Source organism: Mustela lutreola, chromosome 10 (assembly GCF_030435805.1).
Source record: "Mustela lutreola isolate mMusLut2 chromosome 10, mMusLut2.pri, whole genome shotgun sequence".
Taxonomy (NCBI): domain Eukaryota; kingdom Metazoa; phylum Chordata; class Mammalia; order Carnivora; family Mustelidae; genus Mustela; species Mustela lutreola.
Window position 1 is genome coordinate 20,636,624 of NC_081299.1, and position 12,860 is coordinate 20,649,483.

Sequence of the window (12,860 nt, forward strand, 5' to 3'; positions counted from 1 at the left end):
AAATATTTTAGACACAAGATAAATTCAGGAAAGAAATCTGGTCTTGAGTGAAAGTCAATTCAGCAACTAGCTGTCTTTAGTTTTTCAAAGGGAAAAATATTAAAATTATTAAGGATAAGATCTAAGTAACAAGAGATTCCTATAAGAAATTAAATAAATTGGACCTGTAGCTTTGCCCTTTTCATTTGGCTTTGTGTCCAAATATCCTACAAGAGAGCTTTCCCTGTAAGTCCTTTGCAAGGGAAGCTGTTTTTAAGCTCCAGGACAATAAAACACTGAATGTCAATCACATCCTTTAGCAAATACACAGAACTCATCATGGTCACAAATACTTTCAGGAGATCCAACTGTGCATTGTGAGTTATTAATAGCTAACATTTATGGAATGTTTTTTATGCCTCAATGTCCTAAGTACTTTACGTGTATAACTCATTTAATCCACTCAGTAAGTCTTTGATAGGTACTAGTTATTATTATCACCATTTTACAGATGGGAAAACTAAAGTACAGAGAGGGACTTGCCCAGGGCTATTTACCTAGTAAGTCACCAACCTGGAATTCAAGCCCAGACAGCCTAGCCTCAAAGCCTTAGGTCTCAAACCACAGTTATGTGCCATTCAATACGGAACATCACAGGCAGCACTGATGACTTCAGAAAGCTGACCAAGCTAAAAATGCACGGGATGCCATGCCACACTCGCAAGTAGCCAGAATTCACAAGCCAGATAATAATACTGAGGCAAGTTTTCTTCTTTATCCTCTCGTTCTCATTCTCCCAGGCTTCTCAAGTGAATGAGTGAATAAAGTGAAATGCTTTATTATTTTTTTAAGATTTCTTTATTTATGTTGAGAGAGAGAGAGGGAGAGAAAGTGCATGAGCACAAGGGGCCGAGGGAAAGGGAGAGAGAATCCCCAGCAGACTCCTTACTGCGTGTGGAGCCCCACACAGGGCTCCATCTCATGATCACAACCTGAGCTGAAACCAAAAGTTGGATGCTTAACTGCCTGTGCTACCCAGGCGCCCCAAGTGAAAAAAAAAAGTGCTTTAAACAGTGCCTGGAACAGAAAGCGTTAGGAGGTGGTGGTGATAAACAGTAGGGTGTGCTGTTGACACTGCCTCACTCTAATGGCTATGATATGCTAGGAACTGCTGGGACCTCTACTATCTTTTCCCCTTTGCGATTACAGGAAAGGAGTCCCGACAATATATAAAACATACATACAGTCCACTCTTCAGCCACATCACTTTCACCTGATCATCTACACACAGACGCAAACTTCTACACTCCTCACTTCTCTTTTTTGGCTTACAAAGACTGGCCTGGAGCCAGAAGAAAGCAGAATAAAGCAGCTTTGTAAACTTTTGACTAGTTGCCAAGAGCAAGAGCAGTTGGTGAAAAGCAACTTCATCAACTTAAACTTTGACTATTATTTGGAATCTAGCAAAGGATTCCAATGATAGAAGTGCTGCATGTGACCAAGCGTTTTCAAGCTCCTGATTCCGTATTACTGTGGTTCTAAAACTAATGTGCCTAGACAAAGTAAAACACAGATGACAGCAATGACAATCAGGGCAATAGGGTCTCCCTCTCTCAACTGTTCTGCATAGTTACTTAGATCAAAAGCTTAAAAGAATCAAGATACATTTCAGAGAAAGAAAATAACAAACCCAAACATTTCAATTACAAAAAAGACGATATTGGAAAAAATCTAGCAGTCATTAGAATTTTCCAAACTGCATTTTCCAAACTTTCCAAACGCATTAATATATTATCTTACTAACTTAGTGGAGACCAAGAGTTTTGAATGAAATACAATAAAACAAAATAGAAAAAAAAATTACAATTCATTACAAGTAGTGTAAGGATAATACTGTTTCACAAAACTACTTCACTTTTTTTTTAAATTTTTTTATTTTTTATAAACATATATTTTTATCCCCAGGGGTACAGGTCTATGAATCACCAGGTTTACACACTTCACAGCACTCACCAAAGCACATACCCTCCCCAATGTCCTACTTCACTTTTAAACATTAATATGTACAAGTACTAGATAATGTACATATGTGTATACAGACTCAGTAACAATGAAAAACTGCATCTTATCGTGGGTCATGATTAAAAAAATCTGAAAGCCACTTTAACAGAATATAAAAAACTGGCCAGAGAAAAGGAGGAAAATATCCACTTCAAACTACACAGGAAATAACATTGAGTCTTGGTGGTTCTCTAAATTACAGTTTTTTCAAAGCAACCCTCTGAAAAAGAACAAAAAAGGAAAAGGAAACCGTCTGCGTAAGAATTAATAGTTTAACAGAGTTATTCCAAATAGACAACAATTTCACAGAATGTGAGGTATCGAAACTAAATAAATAAATACTAACAGGAGATACGCAGAAATGAGACAAAACAAAGACTTTCAGTTCATCTAGCTATTAAATGCCACGTGAATACTAGAGATGGCTTCTTTTCTTTGCAAAAGCTCTCTTTCTCACTCTCAAGAACTCTTATTCAGAGTTCATGGTCTTGTTATCTAATCATGGATTCTGAATCGACAACAAAGATTTGGTAAAAAGTAAAAGCAAATTTGAAAAATTCAGTGAATTAATAACACACTGATTTCCAGGGCACTTTTTTCCTTGGTCATGTATATACTATTTTTTATCCTACAGTGTTCTCTAAATTCTGAAATTTTCTAAAAACCAAATCATATACACATTATTTTGGATTATGCCATCAATAAAAAGAGAAACTATCATATCTAGTGGGAAAATATTAACATCATTGTGCTAAATTAAAATTCCCTCTTATTTTGAAAAAAGGAGGAACAACAGGTGAATCTGACCTAAATCTTTTTCAACTACTATGGAAACTAAAGAATAAAGTTCAATTCCACCTTAGAGCTAATCATTCTAATTTATTCCCATAGTAACAGTGCTGATAGCAATAAGCAATTTTCCTAAATCCAGTAATTGCTACATTATTAAATTTCAGGTGAAAGAAAAAAACTATTGAAATTTTAGAAGATAAACTGATTATCAAACCCACATACAAAAAAAGAGTTGTTTTTGAAATAAAAATTAAACATTTAAACCGAAGTAAAAAACATTCTAAATACAAATAAGTAAATCAGCACAACAAAGCTCAGACTTTTTAGCTCCATAACAGTATTTTCCCACCAAAATGAAAAAAATCAAGACTATGAAAAATGGTGTACTTATTTAATGTCTGAATAAATAAGTGGGAGTTAATATGTAAGAAATAAAATAAGCAGTATCCCTAAACAAGTGTCTCTTCTTACCAGAAAGAATACTGTAGTTTTTTCCTGTTAACCAGATCTCATGATTCTCAATTGTTTTTAAAATACTCAGAAGAATCACTTCGCATATCTCAGTCCTAGACTCTTACATTAAACTACCACTTGAACTGATGTAAAATCATCCCCTTCCCTAAGGACACACAAGAATTTTTATATTTGGGAAAAATAAAAGAACAAAAGAATAATATTAATACGATTAATAATGTTTTAAATTACTATTTGCATTTTTCAATTTACAAAGGAATTAATTTGCAAAAGTTCTCCTCTGTTCTAAGTAAAACTAAAAACACATAATTTTGCACAAATTTCCAAATTTGAAAATGAGATACATCTAAGTGAGAAATTTCAGTTTTAGTTTTGCTTCATATTTCAGAGTTGTTAAATTCATACTGGGGACACTAAGATTTCAGAGCTTGAGACTATTACATAAATTTGCTTAATATTTTGCAAATCAAAGAAAGGAAAAATATTAAGATCTAGAGGTAAGACATGTTAATAATATAGAATGTATTGTATTAAATGTATTACCTTTTCTCTTTAAAACTCAAAAGTAACCAACTTCCATAAGATAATTTTTTTTTTTTTAAGATTTTATTTATTTGACAGAGCACAAGCAGGGGGAATGGCAGAGGGAGAGGGAAAAGCAGACTCCCTGCTGAGCCAGGAACCCAATGTGGGGTCAATCCTAGGACCCTGGGATCATGACCCAAACCAAAGGTAGACTCTTAACTGACTGAGCCACCTAGGTGCCCCAACAAGATAATTTTTTTAAGAGGGAAAGATCTGGTCCTGTTTTCCTTTCTTAATACATGATTTTTGCCTTCTAAGAAACATAGGAAATACAGGGTTTGCAATATGCCTTAAGCCAGCATTGATAAAAAGACCACGTAAAACCCCTAAGGTAACCTTAACCTACAAAGGAAGAGATCACTAAACTAGTAGAACTCTGTCCAAAATGTCATGAACTCTGAACCCAGAGAGACTAAACTCAAATCCAGCTCTCTGGCTAATTAGCTTTGTTACTTTGGGCAAGTTATGTAACTTCTGCCCTGGCTTCCTCTATTGTAAAGTGGAGATAAGAACAGTACTTAACAGGGCTGTAAAGATTAAAGAGTTAATATATGTAAACCACTTGGAATAGTTCCTGACACATAGTAAGAGCTATGTAAAGCTACTTTAATGTTTACTGTTTTACCATTACATTTTTACAGTTCAGTTGTGAAGTTTCCCAAATGAAATTTATTTAATTGTACCTATAAAGAATAGGATTTTATATTAAACTGTGATGCAAATTAACACAAGAACCTTAAACTCAATTAATGATGAAAAACCAAAGTATTTTCAAAACAGAAAAACATAAAATCTAGCTTAAAAAATCATCTACCGGGGTGCCTGGGTGGCTCAGTGGGTTAAGCCGCTGCCTTCGGCTCAGGTCATGATCTCAGGGTCCTGGGATCGAGCCCCGCATCGGGCTCTCTGCTCTGCAGGGAGCCTGCTTCCCTCTCTCTCTCTCTGCCTGCCTCTCTGCCTACTTGTGATCTCTGTCTGTCAACTAAATAAATAAATCTTTAAAAAAAAAAAATCATCTACCATTGTCACCAGTAAGAAGTAAGAAGTGACACTTTCTCAGGACTAAGGTTTATTTTAATTCTAATTGTTTTCTACCCCCTGCTGCTGCTGCTGCTGCTGCTGCTGCTTTTTCTGGCTACCCCCTATAATATACATTATATTACATCTTATAGTTTAATCCAAATATGTACAAGGAAAACCAAATTTAGGATTTAAGTATATATGTCAGCCTTAATATTACCTAGTTCACATGAACAACCTATATATATATTATTAAAATGATACATAGTAGGCACCCAAAATAAATTTGCTAAAAGACATGTGTTAGAAAGATTACTGCTATTTTCTAAGGCAAATAAAAGCAAATCTAACTAGTGCAAATATTAACCAAGCTAATAAGTTAAAGTGTATCCAACACAATCTGTAGTAAGATCTTTAAGACATTAAGCACTGACTGACTGCCTAGTGGGGATCTGTTAACTTACAATAAGTCAACACTATCTTTTTAATTTTTCTTTTTTTTTTAATTTTCCACCCAAATGTTAAAGTTCCTTATTTTAGTTCTATGAAAAATGCCATTGGAATTTAGAAAGAAAGTGCACTGATCCTATAGATTGCTTCAGATGGTATGGACATTGTAATAATATTAGTTCTTCCAATACATGAGCATGGACTATCTATTTATTTGCATCATCTTCAATTTTTAAATTCTTAAGAGTTTTCTGTGCACATATCTTTCACTTCCTTGATTACATTTATTCCTAGACATTTTACTCTTTAAAAAAAAAAAAAAAAGATTTTATTTATTTATTTATTTATTTGACAGAGATCACAAGTAGGCGGAGAGGCAAGCAGGGAGAGAGGGATGGGGGAAGTAGACTCGCCACCAAGCAGAGAGCCAGACGCAGGGCTGATGTGGGACTTGATCCCAGGACCCCGGGATCATGATCCGAGCCAAGGGTAGAGGCTTCAACCCACTGAGCCACCCAGGCGCCCCCCATTTTACTTTTTTTGATGCCACTGTAAATGGGATTGTTTTTTCTCTCTCTCTCTCTTTTTTAAAAGATTTATTTATTTGACAGAGAGATACATCGAGAGAGGGAACACAAGCAGGGGGTAGTGGGAGAGAGAAGCAGGCTTCCCACCAAGCAGGGATCCTGATGCAGGGCTCAATCCCAGGACCCTGGGATCACCACCTGAGCTGAAGGCAGGCGCTTAACAAATGAGCCACCCAGGTGCCCCTGTTTTCTCTTTCTAATAGTTAATCATTATTGTGTAGAAATGCAGCAGATTTTTGTATACCGTTATTTTATTTTGCAAATTTACTTAATTCATTAATTCTAATAGTTGTCTATGGAAACTTTAAGTTTTCTACATGCAGAATTAGGTCACCTGCAAATAGTAACAGTTTAACTTATTCTTAGCAATTTGGATACATTTCTTTTTTCTTTTTCTGTCTAACTGCTGTGGCTAGGACTTCCAATACTATGTTGAATAAATACAGCGAGAGTGGGCATACTTGCGTTGTTCCTGATTTTAGAAAAAAAGGCTTTCACTATTTCACTGTTGACTGTGTTTGTGATGTGTTTGTCATATATGGTCTTTATTATGTTGAGGTATGTTCCCTCTATTCCTACTCTTATTAAGAGGGTTTTTTTTTTTTGAAGATTTTATTTACTTATTTGACAGAGAGAGAGATCACAAGTAGGCAGAAAGAGAGGGAGAAAGAAGCAGGCTCCCCGCCGAACAGAGAGCCCGACGTGGGGCTCAATCCCAGGACCCTGAGATCACGACCCGAGCTGAAAGCAGAGGCTTAACCCACTGAGCCACCCAGGCGCCCCCTGTTAAGAGTTTTTAATCTAATTTTATGATTTCAATGGGTGTTGAAAGGCTAGCACTATTTACACTTTTCATTTTCTAATTTAAAATACTAATACAGGGATGCCAGGCTGGCTTAGTTGGTAGAGTATATGATTCTTGATCTCGGGGTCGTAAGTTCCAGGCCCATGTGGGGTGTAGAGATTACTTTAAAAAAAAGAAAAAGAAAAAGAAAAACAATACTGCATTATTTAAAAGGAGAAAATAGTAAAGATAAATTTTATGAAGCCCATATTTCTAATAACTGTTTTTGAATATACTAGAAATAACAAAGAAAATACTCTCATTATTTTTACATTTAATAATTAGATACCCTAAAATTTAGGTTGATGGGACCAAATAAAAATATTGAGATGATGATGTGGTTGCCAATCCATTATTCACTATGTTCTCTGTCAATAAAACATATTCACAGCTTAAGCCATATATTCTATATAAGAAAATGCACCTGCATTTCTACGTTAATTAGCAGATGGAAATTCCACCTATTTTCAACTTTATTCCAAATTAACTCCTTGATGCAAATGAATGTATAAGAAAAATAAATTATTCCTAATATTCTTAAATATACTTTGAATTATTTCTATTATTAAACTAGTCTATGTTAACTATTTTGAACTATTCTTCCTCCATTTAAAATAATTTTCAGTTAAAATACCCTGCCACTATATGCAGAACACGAAGTCTTTTAGACAAACTATCAAAAAAGTTCTACCAGCCTTTTATCTGAAAGCAAAACAAAAAGAATGAAGTTATGAAGTGGCTCAGGCAGATCACAGAAACCATCACGCTGCAAGGTACAACTGGTAAGAACATGGAAGAGGGGTACTTTGTTTCTCAAATTTTTAAAGCTACATTTCCTTAAAATATATCCCAGGGTTCAAGAATAAAAATTAACCATGTAAGAAAAGCACAGTAGCAAGTAAAATGAAAAAAAGAAGAAGAAGAAGAACATTCAAAAATAAGTAAGCCAAATAAAAACAGAAAACCTTGTAGGCATAAGCTAATATGCAGAAATTTATTTTAAATTGAGCCCTCAGGCGTACAAGCTAAGACTGCTAAACTAAAAGAGAAATTTTTATAGAAAACTGACAACGATTCCTCTCCTGAGCATTACAAACATACTCTAAGCTATCTTTAGTGATATTTTCGTTTATTTGGAAGTTAGATAAGACATGCAGGCTTTTCAGTAACTAGAAGGTCTGTTAGTATTGGGTAGGAAGACCAGGAGCGCAAACACAATTGCTCCAACAAGACCATAGGATGTTCATTCCATGTAAAGGCTTTTATGCAGCATTTATATCATAATAAGCTAAAGTGATTTTGGAAGAAAGAGAGAGACTCCCTAAAACTTCTCAACTTCTACGTCTGCACAACACAACTTTTTTCAAGTCCATCTTTGAAGGCAAAATAACTTCAGCCTTCAATTTTTTTTTTTTTTTTTTAAGAGAGAGATCACAAGTAGGCAGAGAGAGGGGGGGAAGCTGCTGTGCAGAGAGCTTGATGTGGGGCTCGATCCCAGGACCCTGAGATCATGACCTGAGCCGAAGGCAGAGGCTTAACCCACTGAGCCACCCAGGCGCCCCCGAGCCTTCAATTTTAAAATCTGTCATAAACTTCTTATCCTAAAACTCATTCCTGTGACACAAATGTATTGAAATGAACCATTAAGTACTATATTGTGCTCTCTGACCTACAACTTTAAGGGAACTAAAACCGACTTCTGAGTGCATGCACAAAACTTCTTTATTTGTAAAACCTGACCTTGGAAAAATCACCAATTCCTAAAATCTTGATTTCCTTATTTGTAAAATGAAGGAGTAAGTTTGAGCTCTATGGTTCCCTCCAGCTGTAAACTGAGAAATCCATCTAGGTTTAGACTTAGACATGCCCAAGAAATAAAAAGTTCAGAAATGAAAAAAAGGTTGAAAAAGGGCCTTGTATCAATCCAAATATAAGTCTATCTATGGAACTCCCCTGGCTAAAAAAAAAAAAGTCTACAAACCTGGAGGTGAGGAAACATAGAGAGCCAGCCCATACTCACTCTCACTGGGATTAGTTTTTAAGGATGCCAAATGATGAGGCCACGATGAACAGAAGCTAGAGTTTCCAGTATAGGTGCTGGAGAAGAGGTATGGGTAAGGAGCTTTCCAAAGGTCTTCCCTCAGCAGTTAGATAAGGCCTGAAAGCCAACCAGAAGGGTCCTTCTCTGTGGCTTGCAGGACGAATATGGCCACACTCCAAAGTCCTATGCTAAAAATAGCTGAAGGGAGCAGCTCAATTCTGGAATGAGTCAAGGTCTATGCTATGCTTGCATATGTATATGTATCATAAAATGAGAGAAATTTTTCTATAACTCACCAGTCAAAAATGAAGCAGACACTAAAAGCTATATTTATTCTGTTCACTTAAGTACTAAATTTCAGAGCACAATTTATATTCCAGAAGCTGCTTACAGAAAAACATTTGCAATCATATGCTGGACACCACTAAAAACATCAGAAAAAAAATTAAAATTATCCAAACCTGTGTCTCAAAATACACCTCAGATCACAAAATTTGAGAAATGGGACACAAATCACTATGAAATCCAATCTCTTCATCTTAGAGGTGACTAAGAACCATCACAGAAATTTAAGAGAAACCTAAGTCTCAAATGAGAAAAAGATGGTTTTAAGACTAGTCAGTTAAGTGTCTCCTGGTTTGGCTCAGGTCTGATCTCAGTCATGAAATCCATTAAGCAGACTCCAATCTCAGCAGGGAGTCTGCCTGAGAGTCTCTCCTTCCCCCTGCCCTTCCTACTTCTGCCCCCCCACCAACTCAAATAAATAAATCTTTAAAAAAAAAAAAAAGAGTAAAGTAAAAACAATAAAGAAAAGTGAAAGAGTAATAGTCGAAGAGATAATGTAGTATAATGTCTGGCTTATAAAGAAATGGGAAGAAAAATAGAAAACTTGTCAATATAGGAAAAACAAAGAAACAATTTATGAGACTTAAGGATAAAGATACATATGCACACTGAGTTCAAGCAAAGAAAATGTACTTTTGAAATTACTAACAGTGCATTCTTTAGCAGGAAACAAAATTTCAGTGATAATAAAATTTTTGCCAAATCTGGGGCTAAAAATCTCCCAAGAAACTCTGTCCTCTGTCATAGCAACTGTCCTGTAAGTAAAGCCTATGCAGAAAACAAAGGTGATCGTGCCAAGAATATCTGCACTTTTACCTCGGCCGCGCGCATCCATTCTCATGGGAGAGAGAACACAAAAATGACAGGACGTCCTCATGGCCTGTCAGTTAACAAGACCACACAAGCCCCATCTCTAGCAGTTTCGTGTGCCTGCCACCTGTTAGCCCGCTCCAGAGAGAGCCCCCCGAACTGTGCTCCAGCAAAGAACTGGGAAAGCCTTTATTGTTCCCTAACTACGGAAGCTACCAGAGTTGACTCTAACGCCTCAAGGCAAAACTTCCCCCAGGATGGATAAATCGGCCCAGATTGGGACTTTCGCTAAGCCCTCCTCTAGCTAAGAAAAGGCGGGAGAACCCCAGGCGAAGCACAAATGTCACCTACTACTCCCAGGAAGATATAGGGGTCGAAGGTGATGAAAGTAGGGGGACGGGACCTAGGACCCCAGAAAGACAGGCTCAGTTTTGCAGTGGAGGAGGGGAAGCACAATGAGCAGGTGGGCCGTCCTGCTTCGGCAAAGAACGGCGAGATACCAGGGAGGTGCTAGCAGGAGAGCCGGGCGAAAGCGAGAGGCAGTGGTAAGGGAAGCGCTGACGCAAAAGGCAAGAAACCCGGGCTTGTAACCGGTGGATGAAGATGGGGAGGCAGCCAGGCGAGAGGTGCGCGGGGATCGGCAAGGCTAAGGCGAGGTGAATGAGGCGAGGCCGGCGAAGGAAAGGGCTGAAGTAAGGGAAGCACTGCAGGGACAAGGGACAGGCAGAGCGAACGCCCACCCACAGGGACCAAGACAGAACTTTTGACCCGTCCCCCTACAGGCTGCATTCGACCGGCCGCATTCAGACCCTGTCTCGGCGGAGACTCACTCTAAGGCTGCAGAGGCCCCAAAGCAGGACATGGGTACTGGTCCAGACTCACAGCAGAACCAAGCGGATGGAGGAAACCGCGGCGTTAGCGTGACCCGGATGCGCATCCCTAGGAACCGGAAGTCAGAGGCCAGAGTCACCGCACAATCCACACCTCGTTCCACCAGCAGCCTCTGGGCGCATGTGTCAGGCCTCACGGGGCGGGGCGAGGGCGGATCTAGACCCCTCCCAACTCCACCCTCCCGAGAGCCCCGCCCCTGGTTACGGCTCGAGGGGAGCCTGGAATTGGGTAGTGCGGAGAGGTGGTGCTTGGTTGCCAGCGGGCAGTGGTGTTGTGGCGCAGCTGAAGCACAAGCAGCCCGGATAAAGAATATTTTAGCATTCATATTTTTAGACTTTTTTTTTTAGACTCGTGTAAAGCCTGCCTTCCCAAAGCGATCGTGAGAAGAAATGCCGATGTATGTGACAGATTTAGAAAAACTGTGGGAGGAAGAATGGGTGAGAAATTCTGGAAGACACTGGTAGGGAGGCGAGTCCAGGGTGGTGTTTCAATCCCCAATATTAGCTTATTTCTAAAATTGTATTACTCTTACAATGACTTCTATTTAGTGCCCATTATTTTATGTCAGAAACAGTATTAATGCTTCGCTAACTTTAAATTACTGCCCAAATATGGGCAAGGAGCCAGACTGAATTCAGGTATTGCAAGGGCTTGAGATTTATTCAATTTGAGGGCCCTGTTTAAAAAAAAAAAATCCAAAATTACAAATACAATATGAGGTATAAAAATGAATCTTTGGGGTGAGAAAAGAAATCACAAATTAGAAATTTTAAAAACTTAACAAATACCACAAAATTCAGAAAAATTACCCACTATTTTGAAACTACTTGATACACCTCTAAAACACTTTTTTTTCTTTTTAATTAGGCTCCAGTCCTGATGTAGAGCCCAGTGTGGGGCTTGAACTCTCCACATTGAAATCAAGACCTGAGCTAAGATCAGGAGTTGGATGCTCAACTGACTGAGCCTCTAAATTACTTTTTTTTCTAAGTTTTTGGCTGTATATTCTTTGATCACCTCCTCCTATGACAACAATTTATTAAGTAATGTCATTTACTAGGATCCTTGACTCCTCTCTTGCACCCCCACATCAAATTCATCAGAGAGATCTTCAGAATCTGCCATCAAAATTTGTTCAGAATCTGACCAGTCACTGCCTCTCTTGGTAAAAGACACAATGTGTGACTGCTCTTTTTTTATACCCTACTTTTCCATGATCTATTAACCCTGCAGCAAGCTTCTGTTAAAACTTTAAGCAGAGGGGTGCCTGGGTGATTTAGTGGGCTAAAGCCTCTGCCTTAGGCGCAGGTCATGATCCCAGGGTCCTGGAATTGAGCTCCACATCAGACTCTTTGCTCAGCAGGGAGCCTGCTTCTCTTCCTCTCTCTCTCTGCCTGCCTCTCTATTTGTGATCTCTGTCAAATAAATAAATAAAAATCTTAAAAAAACAACCACCACAAAACTTTAAGCAGACCATGTCCCTTCTCCAGTGGACTCCTCTTTTCTTTTCTTTTTTTAAGATCTTAATTATTATTATTATTATTATTATTTTGAGATAGAAAGAGCAATGGAGAAAACACTAGCAGGGGGCAGAAGGAGAAGAAGCTGACTCCCCACGGAGCAAAGAGCCCAGTGCAGGACTTGATCCCAGGACCCTGAGATCATGACGCAAGCCGAAGGCAGATACTTAATGGACTGAACCACTCAGACGCCCCTGGACTACTATTTTCAAGTGGGGGGGAAAAAAAGTCTTTAAACTGGTCTAGAACCCCTCAACATGTGACACCTCCCTACTCCCCCAAAGTACTACTAACCTCATCTTCTACTCCGCATTGCCCCTCCCCCATCTCAAGGCGTATTGGTCTTCCTGCTCCTCCTCAAACCTGCACATAAACTCAGGCCCTTCGTGCTTGTTGATCTCTCTGCCTGGAATGCTCTTCCCCCAGATAACTGATCATTCACCCTGTCACCTCCTTACATT

At 38.4% G+C, this 12,860-nt stretch overlaps 1 protein-coding gene across 2 annotated transcripts in view; it reads right to left on the reverse strand.

Moving 5' to 3' along the window:
• Positions 1-10,953, reverse strand: part of EYA3 (EYA transcriptional coactivator and phosphatase 3) — a 109,319-nt gene extending 98,366 nt beyond the window's left edge. Inside the window, exon 1 of one of the 2 annotated variants that reach the window (XM_059137739.1) lies at positions 10,819-10,953. The gene's annotated coding sequence lies outside the window, so the exon portion shown is untranslated. The remainder of the gene's footprint in view (positions 1-10,818) is intronic. The other variant, XM_059137740.1, reaches the window with a different exon arrangement.
• Positions 10,954-12,860: the final 1,907 nt, after the last annotated feature.